This window comes from Lonchura striata, unplaced genomic scaffold (assembly GCF_046129695.1).
Source record: "Lonchura striata isolate bLonStr1 unplaced genomic scaffold, bLonStr1.mat Scaffold_85, whole genome shotgun sequence".
In the NCBI taxonomy this organism is placed as follows: Eukaryota; Metazoa; Chordata; class Aves; order Passeriformes; family Estrildidae; genus Lonchura; species Lonchura striata.
Window position 1 is genome coordinate 1,621,736 of NW_027461188.1, and position 15,739 is coordinate 1,637,474.

The 15,739-nt window shown below is 49.2% G+C and overlaps 1 protein-coding gene and 1 long non-coding RNA gene across 2 annotated transcripts in view; both read right to left on the bottom strand.

The window, feature by feature from the left end:
• LOC110469778 (uncharacterized) overlaps positions 1 to 15,739 on the bottom strand; it is a gene marked incomplete at its 5' end in the record, with an annotated part of 706,345 nt that overhangs the window by 454,057 nt on the left and 236,549 nt on the right. The window lies entirely within an intron of this gene.
• Positions 3,379 to 4,999, bottom strand: LOC144248781 (uncharacterized). Its single transcript, XR_013342047.1, has 2 exons — positions 4,531 to 4,999; positions 3,379 to 3,506 (listed from the first exon to the last, which is right to left on the bottom strand). It is a non-coding gene; the product is annotated as an uncharacterized LOC144248781 (long non-coding RNA).

Sequence of the window (15,739 nt, forward strand, 5' to 3'; positions counted from 1 at the left end):
TGGGGCAGGTCGGGCTGGGGCAGCGCTGGGCTCTCGGCCGCTCCCGCCCGCACTCGGTCCCCACTGCAGCCGCTCCCGCCAGGACAGCGCGGGGGGGCCCGGCCTTGGCGCTGCCCCACTCCCACCTCCCCAAATTCCCCTCGCGGGGCCATGGGGCCGAGGGGGGGGCGCAGGTGGGGTCCAGGTGGGGAATGCTGAGATAATTTTAAGAGTGGGTCCCCAAGAAGAAGAATTGGAATTTGTGGTAGACACAGGGGCAGAAAGAACCTTTCTGTTAAATATTCCAAAAGGTTATAGTGTAAGCAAAGATACCGTAATAGTAACAGGAGCAAAAGGAGAGAGTTTCACCGTACCCGTTATTAAAAATGTGGTAATAGAGGGAGAAACTAAATTTTGGATGAGGGATGTTTTCTTGGTCCCAGGGGCAGGTAGCAATTTATTGGGACAAGATTTACAGGTGAAATTAGGAATAGGGGTTGTTCCAGAAGATGGGAAGATGACAGCTAGACTTTTAAAACTAGGCCAGGAGGATGGAAGAAGAATTAACAAGGAAGTTTGGGCTGGGAGGGAAATAGGGGAAGATTAAATATTGACCCCATAAAGATTACAACTGAGGAAAAAAAAATTGTCCCATACATGTACGGCACTATCCTGTATCTTTAGAATGACGGGAATGTTTAAAGCCAGTAATAGAAGGACTAATAAAGGATGGGACATTAGAACCTTGTATGTCTCCCCATAATACCCCAATACTCCCAGTAAATAAGCCTGATGGGAGCTATAGACTGGTACAAGCCTTAAGGGAGGTTAACAAAGAACTCAGACCCGCTATCCAGTGGTACCAAATCCTTATACTCTTTTCAGTAAAGTTCCTCCCCAGCATCAGTGGTTTAGTGTAGTGGACCTTAAAGATGCCTTTTGGGCTTGCCCATTAGCCCAGGAGAGCAAGTTATCTTTGCTTTTGAATGGAAGGACCCACTAACTGGAGAAAACAGCAATTAAGATGGACAAAACCACCACAGCGGTTTACAGAATCCCCAATCTTATTTGGACAAGCTTTAGAAACAATACTACAAACATTCCCCACTCCCCCTGGAATACAAATTATCCAATATGTGGATAATCTTTTACTTTCTGGGGAAGCTGAAGCTGGAGAGGCTACTATAAAGCTTTTGAATTTTCTTGGGGAAAAAGGATTAAGGGTATCAAAAGGGAAGCTGCAAATTGTAGAATCAGAGGTAAAATATCTTGGACACTTGCTTAGAAAGGGTAGTTGGAAGCTCAACCCAGACTGAAACACAGGGATTCTATCCCTTCCCCCTCCCTCTTCAAAGGGGGAAATCAGAAAGATACTCAGATTATTGGGATATTATAGATTGTGGATCGAAGGATATACACAGGCAGTAAAATTTTTGAATAAAAAAAACTGACAGAGGGAGATGATATAAAATGGATCAAAAAGGATAATGAAAAATTAAGAAAAAAGAAGTTAAAACTAGCCCCAATATCAACTTTAAGCTTACCTTCACTAGCAACACTCTTTCATTTGTATGTAAATGAAAAAAAGGGGGTAGCTCATAGGGTTTTGTTTCAAGAGTGGGGAGGAGTAAAGAGACCCATGGCTTATTTATCAAAGATGTGGGATCCAGTAAATCAAGGCTGGCCCGTGTGTATTCAAGCTACAGCAGCTACTGCAATCCTAGTAGAGGAAAGTCATAAACTGACTTCTAGAGGTAAATTAATTGTAATTGTGTGCACACCTCATGCAGTACTAAATTTCTTCCAATTTGCTTTGTGATTTTTATCTTGAAATACATAACTTACTGTACTCTAGGATTGAAAAACTAGTTTACAGCTGTGACATAGCAAAACCTGCTATTAATTTGAGTCAATGCAGGCTGTTCAATCAAGTGTTCTCAGTGTGTAAAGTTAAACTAAAGGTAACACCAGCTGCTTGGTAGGTCAATGAGAAACAATTTTCCTTCCAACCAATCCTTTTTCATGTACCCAAATGTGTTTTGCTTTCTTCGTTTTTTTGTTTTGTTTGTTTGCTGTTTTTTCTGGAAGTGCTAACTACTTGTAGTGTATCTAGAAGAGCAAATAAAATTGTGCATACAAAACACTTGTAAAAAAATAGGGCTCATTTTTTCCCCACAATGGGAGGTGGCTACATATAGAAAAGGGAAACTACAAAGCTAGATGAAGAAAAAGTTTCAGTATCTTCTAATGTAAACAATTTGTTACTTCCAGCATCACAGTGGGTGTGTGACACACACATATGAAAAAGATGGTGAGGGAGATCTCTGTTTACTACAGTTTCCTATTTCTTGAATGAGTTAGAGAGCTATGAAGCAATTGTGATTCCTTGTGTGGATTGCCCAGGCCTGCAGGGAGGGCTGGGCCATGGTTCCCTCTGTGCTGCAGGCAGCCCTGCAGCGTGGCAGCAGTGGCTTGCCTCTGGTGAGTTTGCAGGCAGGGTGCTCCAGCACTGCAGTGCTCAGGGGCAGTTTCCTATTTTGACATCAAAGCTTAAATTCAAGAGTGCCTCTTCCCATCCAGTTATTGTTTGTACTGTAAGAACCTCTTCAGAGAGTGTCTCCTGGCAGTCAAAAAGAGAGTATTGCAGAGATAAATTCCTTACTTGCTGTCTCCCCCACTGTATCCACATTTTGTCTATTCCCTCTTCAAATTGTAGATTTGTAAAACTCATGCTCTGTGTCCTCAGATGCCCTTCCCAAATCATACCTTGGCTTCTTTGCAAATTATATTGCACTAACAAGCATTGCTTTAAATTTTTTATTGCAGGCAAGATCACTTCAGAAGTAAGTTTTTGTTTACCTTGTTCCTACAACCCTTTCAAGCTTGTGAATGGAAAATTGTGACAGCAAAATAAGTCTTTAGTTTTAGCACTGTCAGCTGTGGGTAGCTGGTAGCCCTTGGTGGAGGGTGCCGTGAATTAAAGGCCTGCAGAACACACATAACAAAAGTAATTAAATTTGTAAGGAAGTTGAAAAAGGAGGGAGAGGTGATTGGCAGACTCACCTCTCCAGGATGTAGGACTAATGTTAGAAAGTGGACTGATATTGGAATGTGGATGTTGAAATGTGAAGAGAGAAAAAGAGAGCGAAAGAGAGAGAAAGGGAGAAGAGAGAAGAAGAGAGAAAAAGAGAAAGAGAGAGAAAGGGAAAGAGAGAGAAAGAGAAAGAGTGAAATACACCCCAAAGTCCCCATACCGTCGCTATTTGTAAGTTCTCCCCCATTCCTGCTAGACAGAGTGACAACAAGGGGAGGGGAGTGAGGAAGTACAGTCAAAGGCAAAGCTGTGAAAAAGAGGGAGAGCTGGACCTCCAATAGAGATAAGATCAAAGCAGAGATAGCTGACTCTCACAATGTGCTTTATCTTTTTAAACAAGACTTCTTTTTTTTCCTTCTGATTTTTGTTGTTAAGGAAAGGAGGCTTTTGTTCTGAAGAATGGGTCTGTAAGACTAAAACAGTTGGATGTTGTCTAAAAAGCAAAAAACCAAGAGATGTGATACATCTTGTGTTAAATTTGGGCTAGTCTTTTTTTATTTAACTAATTATAGCTCACAAGAAGAAGAATTGGCCTCTGCAGCAATTAGCACAGCTGGATACAAGAAGAAGAAGCAGCTACAGAAAAAGTTTTTAGTTAAACCCAGAAAGTTTTGAAGAAAACTAATAGTGAAAGTTAATGCAGTATTGTTTTTCTTTTCTTTTAACACTGTGTTATTAAAAAGTCCTTTCCAGGTACTACTAAAGCAGCAATCCCAACCATGGAAAAGAGGGTGAATTCATGCCAGCAAAATAAAAGAATTTGTGAAGAAACGTGAGGAATGGACTATCACATCTAAACCGGGTGATACCAAATTGACTTTCAACCAGGACTGGGTGGTAATGGTTTGGGAATAGCCAAATGATCCAAGGCAGGTACAAAGAATAACACCTAACTGAGAAATAAGGCAAAGCTTGCATCACTGGTTCTAAGCCCTGCCTGAATAAGCCCCGAGACGCCTCCGACACCTCCTTGGCAGAGGAACACTGCCACTTCAAACAGGAGGATCGGGAGTGTTTGAGTCAAAGAGTTCTGATAGTCTGGCCTTAGCCTGTGACTTGTACAGGCAAGAAGGGAAATTACCATTAATACTATGCTGTATACTTTATTTGATTCATCCCCATATTGGACATGGCAGCTGGGTTATAAGTGAATGTTTAAATTATGAGAATAATTGGCATTGTAGCTCACAAAATCTATGTTCTCGTGGCAAGAAGTATTGAGTACTGAATCAATCCCCTATACAGAAAGACCTCAAAAACTGAAGTAATAAATTGCTTTTGTAGATGGGAATTATCAATGCCTGTGGACTGAGAGATACCTGAGGAATGGTGGAAAACCACAGTTAAAAGGTGTCAAAAACAATTTGCCTGGAAATGAGTAAAAAAGGAGTGACAAGGGAAACAGAGGGCAAGCCTGGACTGAGCACTGTACTCACCAGCGAGAAGATCACACGTACCTGCTGTGGGCAGCAACCCCCCAGGCAGGGGAGGTGGGGGTATAAGCCATGCCAGACCTCTGTCATTCCTGTTTCTGTCTCTCATTTGTTGTCTTTTCCCTTCTGAGATAGCAGCAAGATCGTGTCACAAATGCTACAGAAAGTATCACATGGAAAGAAACCAAAGTTCCTTTTTGTTACACACACCCATGTCAACAGCCACTGTTATAACCCATCCAAATTAAGTACCTGCAGGAAAAAGGGGGAAAATTATCACATTACAAAGAACTTAGGAAAAAGTAGTAATACTTGGGGCATGGAATGTCCAAAAGGAGAGAGATGGATTTGTTTTACATTTGATCTTAGAAATATAGTCCAAGATTCGGTAAAGAGACAGTTAGTAAAAAAAAAGGTAAAACAAGCACAGCAGTCTAGCTCTGTGTTAACCCCAAATTATATCCTGAGTCATATTAAATGACTCCAAGCGGTTATAGAGAAGATAATAAACAAAGCTGCTCAGGCATTGGAATTAATATGGAGTCTGCAAAGCCAAACATCACCTGCAGTGCATTAAAATGCGTTGGCTTTACGCTATTTATTGGCTAAAGAATGGGGTGTACAGATTGTTGAAAATAGATGGCAATGAGGATGTCATCCTGGAAAAAACAAAGGATATCAGAAAAAAATTATGACCTAGGTATCAGTCCAAAAATGGGAAAATAATGTTAAAAACTAGCAGGTGGGGTAATGTATTGAGAATGGGATGCTGGAAGAAATTAGGATTCTTCCTTTTATGTGTTACAAGTGTTTTGTTATTTCTTCTTTGTTTAATCCCATGTTTTATTTGATTACCAACAGAGTCCAAAGAATGCAAGAGGACAGGAAATATTCTTTATAAATCATTTGGCTTGAGCAGTAAGAGGTGGGATTGTGAAAAATGCGTATTTATGATTGGCTTTTCGCAAATGTTACAGTGAATATTATATGTGTCACGTTAGAAAGTTATGCTGTATTAATTCCCTTACATATTGTGTTAAGTGTAGTTTTAGGTTACAACATTATGTTAAAATAGAGATTATGTATGTGGGGGGAGTTTTCTTTTAGGAATGAGATACTCACTTCGAAGAACACCTAAATCTTCCAAAGGAGAGGAATTTATGGCTTCTGATCAGGAGAAGCTAATTTCTTCAGGCCTTGCTCAGACTTGAAGATGCCAGGGGATTAAAGGAAACAGTTGACATACAACAGAGTTTCTTGTTTAGAATAGGATGTATGCATAACCATGAAGAATGTATGAATATGCAACAAGTGTATTGGTTTAAGGGTGATTCCTTTGTTCACAAGTCAAGCTTTTCTTGACTTAGGGTCCAAGAGCATCTGGACGTCCGTAATTCTTTGCTTTTTTTGTCTTCTAATTGTCCTAACTCTAATTGTATTATTATTTTTATAACCATTTTATTATTATTAAACTTTTAAAATTTTAAAAAACAAGTGATAAGAGTTTTTCAAAATTTTCAAAACTAGATGAGATTTAAAGGTGACCCTTTAACTCATAAACAATAAATAGATCATTTGAAGGAAAAAAAAAAGCAGCAGGTGTGGGGGGGGGGCACAACTGAGGCTGCTGAAGGCTGCTGTGGAAGAGAAGCTGCATTCCAGGCACCCAGGAGGAGCTTCAGAAATGCAAATTAACACTGCAGGGGCAAACTGGGGACAATGTACCTGGCTCTTCTTGCCTGGGGCAGGAATTGGCTGATTCCCTCTGCCCCTCACCCCAAGCTCTGCCTGCTTGCACAGATGGAATCTGCACAGCTGAAGGCAGAGCCCATGCTGAGGATCTCTGACTGCAACAGAAATAGCTGAAGCTGCAAAGGGAAACAGCAAATGGAGAATGTTGGGAAAACTTCACTAAAATAAGGGGGGGATCATCCCTCTGCCCACTCCAACATCTGCTGTCACTGTCTGTGCTGTACAGGGTGAATCAGAGCACTGGGGGTTTTGCTAGAACAAGTTCAGGGAAATCAGCTGGAATTCAAGTATATGATGAAGGAGTAAGAAAAAAAATGGTCAATTGATGCAGCCCCAGCTTGAGAGAGCGCCCAAACATGGGGAAAAGATGAACGGCCACCAGAACAAATCCTATAACACCATGGACCAGCCCCTGGGAACCAAAATGATTTTGTGAAAAATGCATGTTATATGGCTCTGTGCAGATAGTTACTACATGTATTATGTTATAATGATAACTTGTGCTGTATGAACATCTTAATAGTATGGTAAACGTAGCTTTGTAGATAAAATTAAGCTTTAGTAGTTAAAAGAGAAAATATGCATGTGTGTGTGTGTGTGTGGGGGGGGGGGGGGTTAAGGAATGAGAACACCTAAATTCCCTCTAGGAACACCTAAATTCTCCAGACAAGAGGAATTTATGGTTTTCTTACTAGAAGAAGTTAATTTCTTCAGGCCATGCTCAGACTGGAGGATGCCGTGGGGATTAAAAAAAATAGCTGACATACAACAGACAGAGTTTCTTGTTTTAAATAAAATGTATGCATAACCATGAAGGATATAAGAATATGCAACAGTGTATTTTTTTAGGGGTGATTCCTTTATTCACAAGGTATTCTTGTTGTGGCTTAAGCGCCCAAGAGAGCACCTAGACATCTGTAAGTCTTTGCTTTTTAATGTCTTGCAATTGTCCTAACCCTAAATTTTTATTAGCCTAATTGTATTTCTACTTCTATAACCATTTTACTAGTATTAAACTTCTAACATTTTAAAAGCCAAGTGATTGGCGTTTCTCACAAATTCATATCAGGAGACAGAGAACCCATTTTTCATTTGAATGGCATAATTTGATTACAAGCTGTCCTCAGAATAAGAACCAACCAGACAGCTCCAGCTCCTGACCTTCCTGCCGACCAAGCCACTGAAATGAGGAACACAACATTTCAGCAGGAGATGGGATCAGATTATCTGTGAACAGAAAAAGGAGGAGTTTGTGGAAAACTAAATGGCTCAAACTGCTGTTGGCAAAGAGATGACAAGGGAAAAGTGCTGAAAAAGATAAGAAAGGAAATAGGAGAGCAGTTTATGTATTGGTCCAAACATGGAAAGGATGGGAATGGGACACGCTTTCCTGGCTCCCCAGCACACCAGGGGTTAAAGGAATGCTGCTTCTCCTCTTCTGTGCTGCAGCAACTCTCATCTTTTTACCATGCTCCACACCTTGGCAGTGCAGCTCATCCAGCAGCTGAGCCAGGGCATGCAGGTGGCAGCCAGGCCTCCTGATCCACAAACGCTACAAAAGGACAGGGAATGAGGGCACCGAGAATAATCCCAAAACCAAAGAGGACCCGGGAAGGACAAAACAGAGTCAAGGAGTGAATCTGCCTGGAGATCGGGTCGGGCACTTGTAGATAAGGGGAGAAACCATCAGTTCCAATAAATGGTACAAATTGACCCAGACAGCTGCTCAAAGTCCCGCCACATTCCCGAACTTCGAGGAGAAGAACAAAGACTTAACAGAGCATGAATATCGGCTGTTCTACAAAAGGAGGGTGCACATTAACGAGGACAGGCTCCAGGCGCCTCGGGAAGTCGGAACCTTCCAAGGAACTCAGCCGGTGGGCAAAGGCAGAGGGAGATCGGCCGGGAAAATGAGGATAAAAAGGAGGCTGCGGGCTACAGCCACGGCAGAGAGCGCACGGCAAATGCCCCACGGCCTCTGCCCCTGCTCGGCAATAAAGTCACTTTGACAGGACTCCTCGCTCTCCGCCGGGCACACGAACCTCCGGCGACGGGAATTTCCCCGCCCGCTGCCGGCCGCGGGGCAGCCCCTCTGTCCTACCCACAGCAGCCGGGCCGAGCCAGCGCTGCTCCGGCAGCGGCTCCTGCCCGGCCCCGGCGGGAAGGAGACCGCGGGCAGCCGCTCCCGCAGCGCCCTCGGCCCGGGGCCGGCACGGGCCGGACACGGCACCGGCGAGCCGCCGGAGCCCCCTGCCGCCCCCTCCGCCCGCAGCCGGCCCCGAGCCCCCGCAGAGCCCAGCGCGGCTCCCACCTGCGCCGGGGCCGCCTCCGAGCTCCGCCGCCGCCGCCTCACCGCGCTCCGGCCGCTGCCGCCGCTGCCGGGCCCGCACAGCCGCTCGGCCAATGGCGGCGCTGCGCGGCCACGGCCGCCCTCAGCCCGCCGCCGGGGCCGCGCCGCGCCCCGCTCCCACCAATCAGCGCGCCGCGACCGCGACTGACGGCACCGGCGGCCAATGGCAGCGAGCTCGGGGCGGGCTCTGCGCACGGCCCCGCCTCGCCCCGCGCTCTCGGCGCCCCCGGGCTGCGTGAGGGGAAAGCCGGAGATGAGGAACAGCCCCGGCACGGGCCCGGGCCGAGCCGGGATTGAGCTGCCCACACAAACAAACTTCTCCGCGCCTCCCGCCACGGCTTTCCCGGCCCTGCGCCTCCCGTGCCTCCGCCTCTGCGGGAAGCCCAGGAGCCTCACTTCTCCTGCCCCTCGTTAGCGCATCAGTGCTTCGCTTTGATTTCGCCCGAAAAGGGAAACCTGCCCCAAGCCCTGTGGGTGGGTGGGGCAGGGGAGAGATTTCTGGCAGAAAACTCCAAAGACTCGGAGCAGGAGAAGGAGAAGTCAGTGCAGAGCCTTAAATGCAGCTTTCCCCACGCCTCCCTGCTCCCAGCTGCACCTCCTCCCCCGGCAGGGCAGGAGACAGGGAATGGGGCCATGCTCAGCTCATCCCCCGGGGCTTCTCCCTCTGCTCAGGGACAGGAGTCGTTCCCTGCTGCACCCTGCGCTCTCTCCCGGCCGAGACTTCTCCAGGAACTTCTCGGAGCGGAGTCCATCCCCTGGGCACAGCCCCCTCCGAGTGCTGCAGCGTGGGTCACTGTGCCACGGGCTCAGTCCTGCCAGGACAGGCTGCTCCAGCGGGGCCCCTCTGCCCGCGGGCTCACAGCCTCCTCTCAGGCATCGCCGAGCTCCAGCCCGGCTCCTCCAGGGGCTGCGGGGGATCTCTGCCTCCCCATGGACCTGCAGGGGATCTCTGCATCCCCATGGACCTGCAGGGGATCCCTGCATCCCCATGGACCTGCAGGGGGATCTCTGCATCCCCATGGACCTGCAGGGGATCTCTGCATCCCCATGGACCTGCAGGGGGATCTCTGCAGCCCCATTGTAATATATGTTATGGAATAATTCGTGCTTATGTAAAATATACATCAAGTCAGTTGTGCTTGTACAAAAAGATTCTTAAAGTTTTAAATGACCGGTGGTTGCATCCCGGGCTGGAGAAACCACAGATGGCAGAGAAAGAAAGACCTAATTTCCAAATGAAAAAAGGTAGCTGGGTGCAGAGATGGGCTCTTTCCGGGGATAATCCAGGAGACACCCAATGTTTAACCCCTGGTCTGCCGGGGAGCCAGAAAACCAGGCACACGGGCATTCCGCCCTGGAAGCTTCTGAGGAGGCTGCTGGGCTGTGCTTCAGCAGAGGAGATGGAATGTGGCTTATCACTCTGCCCTTCTCTAAAAACGGAGAATGGGTCAGGAGGTTTGGGATCTGAGCACACAGCAGCCTGGCCCAGGCACAGGCCGTGGTGGGACAGGGGCACAGGAGCCTTCTGTGACTGACCATGGCTCTCTGGTTTCTCTCTGCAGGCTGCCAGCTCCTCATGCAATGGAAACGGCCCCACTTGGCCTGCCAGTCTGGGAGGGCTGGAGGGCTGTGGGTACTCATTTGCTGTCAAAAATAAATTGTGTTTTTTTGTCATTGTCATTGTCATCATCAGAACATTTCTTTCATCCTTTTCCAAGTTTTTGGCCCCTCCAGGGTAATATTTTTGTGTCCTTCCTCAGACAGTTGATGGCATTTGGATATGGGGGTAAGCAATGTGAAAAGTTCAACAACAGCTCCAGTTGCCAACTGCAGCAGCCCCTTCAGGAGCCCTGAGCTACCAGCGAGGTCCACGTGTGCCTTGCAAAAGGGAGTGGTTTGCAGCGATGGGGTTGGTGACCTGCTGCAAAAGCTGGGAGCAGATCAGAAGTGGCAAAATGCCATTTTGGCTCAACCCCCACCCAGGTTCTTTATCTTTTCCCTCTGCTCGGTGATAGGCAGACAGGGCTGGATCCAGCGAGGTTCAAGTTCTGGGTGCTCCCTGGCATCAAAGGGATCAACTAAACTCTTGTATGCAGTGACTGCAATAGGGCTACTGAAGGAAAAAAGGGAATGTCATGAAATGGGGAATCCTTCTTGTCTCCTCTGTCTCCCCAGGAGCCCCTTGGAAAGGGAAATACCCACTGGGTTTATCTGACTCCTTCCCAGCCAGCCTTTCCCTCGCTCCCGGGTCTCATTTGCTCCGCAGGATTCACCAGCTCGCTCAGCTCAGAGGAGCTCTCAGAGGAGAAAACGCTGCCTGGCGTGGGGCTGCCCGATCCCTGTCTCACCTTGATTCCATTTGCCCCCTCCCTGCCCCATCCAAGAGACCGAAGGATCCCCACAGCCCCACGGTCCTGCAGCAGATCCCGGCACGTTCCCTGCTCCGCTCCTTGGTGCCCTGGGAGGCTCCAGAGCCCTCCCTGTGTGCGGGACAGCGGCTGCAGCACCGCTGCGCCCGCGGGCGAGCAGCGCCCAGGAGCAGCTGCGCCAGCTCCGAGCCTGAAGCGGAATCCTCAGCGCACACAAATGACAGCTGGCACTTCAGGGGCTGGCAGGAGAAGCTCAACCCATCTGCTCGCTGCCCTTCCCAGCCATGGCCACGCTGGTGCAATTGGAAGAGTCGCCCCTGCCCAGGAATCTCTCAGGTCAAAGAGAGGAGCAAAAGCCACGGGTTTCTGAGGTGTTAGCTGCCACTGCCTCTGGTTTTCCTTCCAATTCCTAAGGGGTTTTGACTGGTTTTACCATTTCAACACTTTCTGTGAAGAATGCTTATTTTATGATTGGCTTTTCACAAATGTTACAATGGATATTATATGTGTAATGTTAGAAAGTTATGCTGTATTAATTCTCTTAAGTAGTGTGTTAAATAGAGTTTTAGGTAACAACATAATATTAAAATAGAGACTCTGCGATGTAGGATTTTTTTACTTGCTCAAGCAAGAGATGAGATAATCAATAAACTCTTCACACAGGGATGGCGGTGACTTGGGGCACATAAAGAGTTACAACCTCCTTATCAGAAAAGACAAACATTCTTCCATCTTGTCTCCATCTTTATGGAAGCACCAGGATTAAGGGAAAGAAGTTGACAAAATCCAGAAAAGTTCCTAATTTGCAAGGAATTTATGCATCATGTATGAGATACATGAATATGCAATAGGCTATTGCTTTTAAGGTTATTCCTTTGTTCACAAGGCATGCTTGTCCTGGCTTAAGTGTCCGAGAGCATCTGGACGTCTATAATTTTTTGCTTTTTATTGTCTTGTAATTGTCCTAACTCTAAATTGGATTAGTCTAATTGTGTTACTATTTTTATAACCATTTTATTATTATTAAACGTTTAAAATTTTAAAAACCAAGTGATTGGCGTTTTTCACAACGTTCCAGGCTCCCGGGGACCCCCTTATTGGTCTGTCCGACCCCTCAGGCTGCAGAGGGTCCCCCCGCTCCGGTGCCGCCCTTCTCCGCTCCCCAGCCCCGCCCCGCCGGTACCGGGCGATCCCCGGTGGCTCCGGGCTGACGATGCAGCGCCTGCCCCGGGCAGCCCAACCCCACCGCGGGAGGGTCCCACGCATCCCCGGCCCAGCGCCGGGGCTCTGCCGGCAGCCAGCACCGGGACCCCAAAATTCTGCTGTCCCGGGGCCACCGAGCGGGCACCCGGCCCTTGGCCCTGTCATAGATACATATTATAATATTGGCTTTTTGCAAATATTCCACTGGATTTTATATGTGTGGTGTTACAATAACTTTGTTATATAGTTTTTATTTCTGTTGTTCATTGATTAAGCTCAGACATACTAGTGCCATAGCTGATAGAAGCATGCTTGTGTTAAAATGCCTGCTTGGATGGGATAACATCCAGTGAGCACAGGATGAGGACACCTGTACACATCTGCCAACCATCAGCACTCACCGTCTGAAGGCAGTGTGGGCCGGGGCCAAAACTGAAGATGATGATAAAAAAGGACCAAAACCACAACCAAGGAATACACATGCCCTAAAAAGGTGGAACCGAGGAGGAGCCATGCTGAACAGTTCTTGGAATATGTAAACTAGCTTGGGAAAAAGTTTACTATGCATAAGGGACTATGAATATGCAACAGGCTGGTGTAAGGGAAAAGGTATTCAAGGGGTATCTCCGGAGATAACCGTGTGCTCTTGGCTCAGTGCCGAGATGCACCTGGCCCTAACAACCTTTGCTCTATGGCCCTTGTCTCCTCTTGTCCTGTATTAAACTTTTTAAATGTTCCCAGGGCAGTGAAGGTGTTTTTCCCAGCCCCGAGCAGAGAGCTCTGCCCGGCGGCTCCCGGGAAAGGCGGCGGCGCTCGGCAGCGGCCCCGGCCCGCCCGGCCCGCGGGAATTCCCCGCAGCGGGACAAAATCCTGCCCCGAAGGAGCGCTCGGAACGCCGCCTGCGGCTCCTCCGCGCCCCGCAGGTGCCGCAGCTGCCCCGCTGCGGCAGGCGCGGCTCTGGAGCAGGGAGGCTCTGCGGGACCCCCGGGCTGTGCCCCCTCCCGGGCCGTGCCCCGGGGCTGATGCTCGGCCCGGGCTCTCTCGCTGTCCCGGCTCCCGCAGGCTCCCGGCGGGAGCGGCACCGCCCGCCCGGCGCCGCAGGGCCGAGCCCTGCCCAGCAAAGGCTCCGTGTCCACGGCCGGGCCCTGCCGGGGCTGCGGCCGCTGCCCGGCCCGGCACAACCCGCAGCGCCCGGCGCGGCTCCCTCCAGCCGGGCACTGCGGCTCCAACCAGGCGGAATATTCAGCGCACGGAATCTCTGTCAGCGCTGCTCACATTGCAAAACCAGCTGCTGCCGAGGCAATCCCACTTCCCACTGAAGCCTTCCACCCAAAATGCTGCCTTCAGCTCGGACACACCGGTAAGAAACCCAAGAGCAAACTGAAAGCTGATTAGAGAATCTTGCACAATCACACCCAAGAACATTTTGTTATAAAATCACAAATATTAACAGAAGCTGAGAAAGTCAACAATGTTAGAAAACAAGCTTCCAACAATGGGAGTCGAAGAGCTAAGAGCATGTGTTTGAATGGAATAAGCCCTCTCTGACATGTGAGCAATGCCATGGAATTTCTCAAACCAGGGAAATAGGGAGGCCTGGCAGCAGCAGCTTCACACACAGCAATGACAGAGAACAGGGCAGGGCAAGAGGCTGACAAAACTCTAACCGCTACTTGCAATGAAGTACCTTTGTTTCCAGTTCTAATCTAGCCACTATTAATATAGAGTCCAAAAGACTAAAAATACTAGTAATAATAATAACAACTGTACCATTAATAGCAAAAAATTGAGAGAATAGAAATAATAAGAATTAATAGTGGTAATAAAAACCCTACCATACTTATACCAGGTTTGCATGGCCAGGTTTTGGTAAGGCAGGGGATCTAGGAGCAGCTTCTGTGAGAGCAGCTGTTCCTCCATGTCCCACAGAGTCAATTCCAGCTGGCTACAGGACAGACTGGCTGCTGGACAAGGCTAGCCCAGTTAGAAATGGTGGTAACACCTTTGGAATAAGAGATTTAAGGAAATGGGTGATCCTGGAATTGTGGCTGTGAGCAGGGAGGAACAGGGTGAGGACCTGTGAGGGGAACAGCTCTGCACACCCCCAGGGCAGGGCAGGGCAGGAGGGGCAGGAGCTGCTCCAGCTGCTGGAGCTGATTGCCCTGAGATTCCCTGGTCAGTCCCTGGGGAGGCAGCTGGGCCCTGCAGCCCGTGGAGGGCACGGAGGGCAGAGATGCACCTGCAGCGCCTGGAGGAGCCCGTGCTGGAGCAGGGGGATGCCTGAGCGGAGGCTGCGACCCCATGAGAAACCTCTGCTGGAGCAGGGACCTGGCAGGGACCTGCAAACCCCTGGAGAGGAGCCCACGCTGGAGCAGGGCCCTGCCAGGACTTGTGAGCCCATGGAGGAGCGAGCCACGCTGCAGCAGCTTGTGGAGAACTGCTGTCCGTGGGATGAACTCACCGTGGAGAAGTTCATGGAGAAGTGTCTCCAGGAGGGACCCCTGGCACAGCAGGGGAATGACTCCTCTCCCCAAGCAGCAGGAGAAACAACCGGGGATGAACTGACCAGAGCCCCCATTCCCTGTCTCCCTGCACCCACTGCGGGGGGAGGTAGAGCTGGGAAGGAGGGAGGAAAGGGCAGAAGGTGTTTTTAAAGCTTTGTTTTACTTCTCACTATCCTGCCCTGATCCAGATAGCAAAAATTCCATTAATATCTCCAATTTTGAAAATTTTTTGCCCATGATGGCATTTGCTGAGTGATCTGTCGCAGTCCTTAGCTCTACCCATGAAGCCTTCATTCTGTTTTCTCCCTCCTGTCCATCTCTGGAGGGGAGTGAGAGAGCAGCTTTGGTGGGTGCCTGACATCCAGCCAGGGTGAACAGACAACACTTCCTTTCCTTCATTCATTCTTTCTTTCCAGAGGTCACTGTGAAGGGGTTGAGTGGGGCTTTGACAGAGGGAGTGAAGGTCGTGGGGAGTGATGGGGACAGAAGCCACAGGGACGAGGGACAGGCATCAGAGGGGCCTGGGCAGCTGGCAGGGGGCACAGCCTGTTCCCTGGCCCAGCAGCAGGGGACAGGGGGCACGGCCTGTCCCCCTGGCCCAGCAGCAGCCCCGTGCCCTGCCCAAGGCGCTCCCAGCAGGGGCTGGGCCCCAGAGGCAGGGGGAGACCCCAGTCCCAGGGCAGCGTTTCTGCCCCGTCCCCTGCCCAGCCCAGCCTGCCCCGTGTGTGCAGTGACCGCTGGCACGGGCTGCCCTGGACACTGTGACCTGCTGGGGACACTGAGAGCTGCCCCGCTGTGACACTGCCCTTGGGATTGCACAGGCACCAAACAAACCCCAGCCAGCACAGCCCCTTGTCATGTCCCAGGCACCGGAGAGCATCAGAGCCAGCCCCACTCCTGGTGATGTCCCAGGCACCAGGGCACATCCCAGCCTCGCTCCTGGTGATGTCCCAGGCACCAGGGCACATCCCAGCCCCAATCCTGGTGATAGATTTCAGGGGCACAAAAACAGTTGCAGACTTCCCATACTTTAGGGATCCATTAAGCACAGGAAA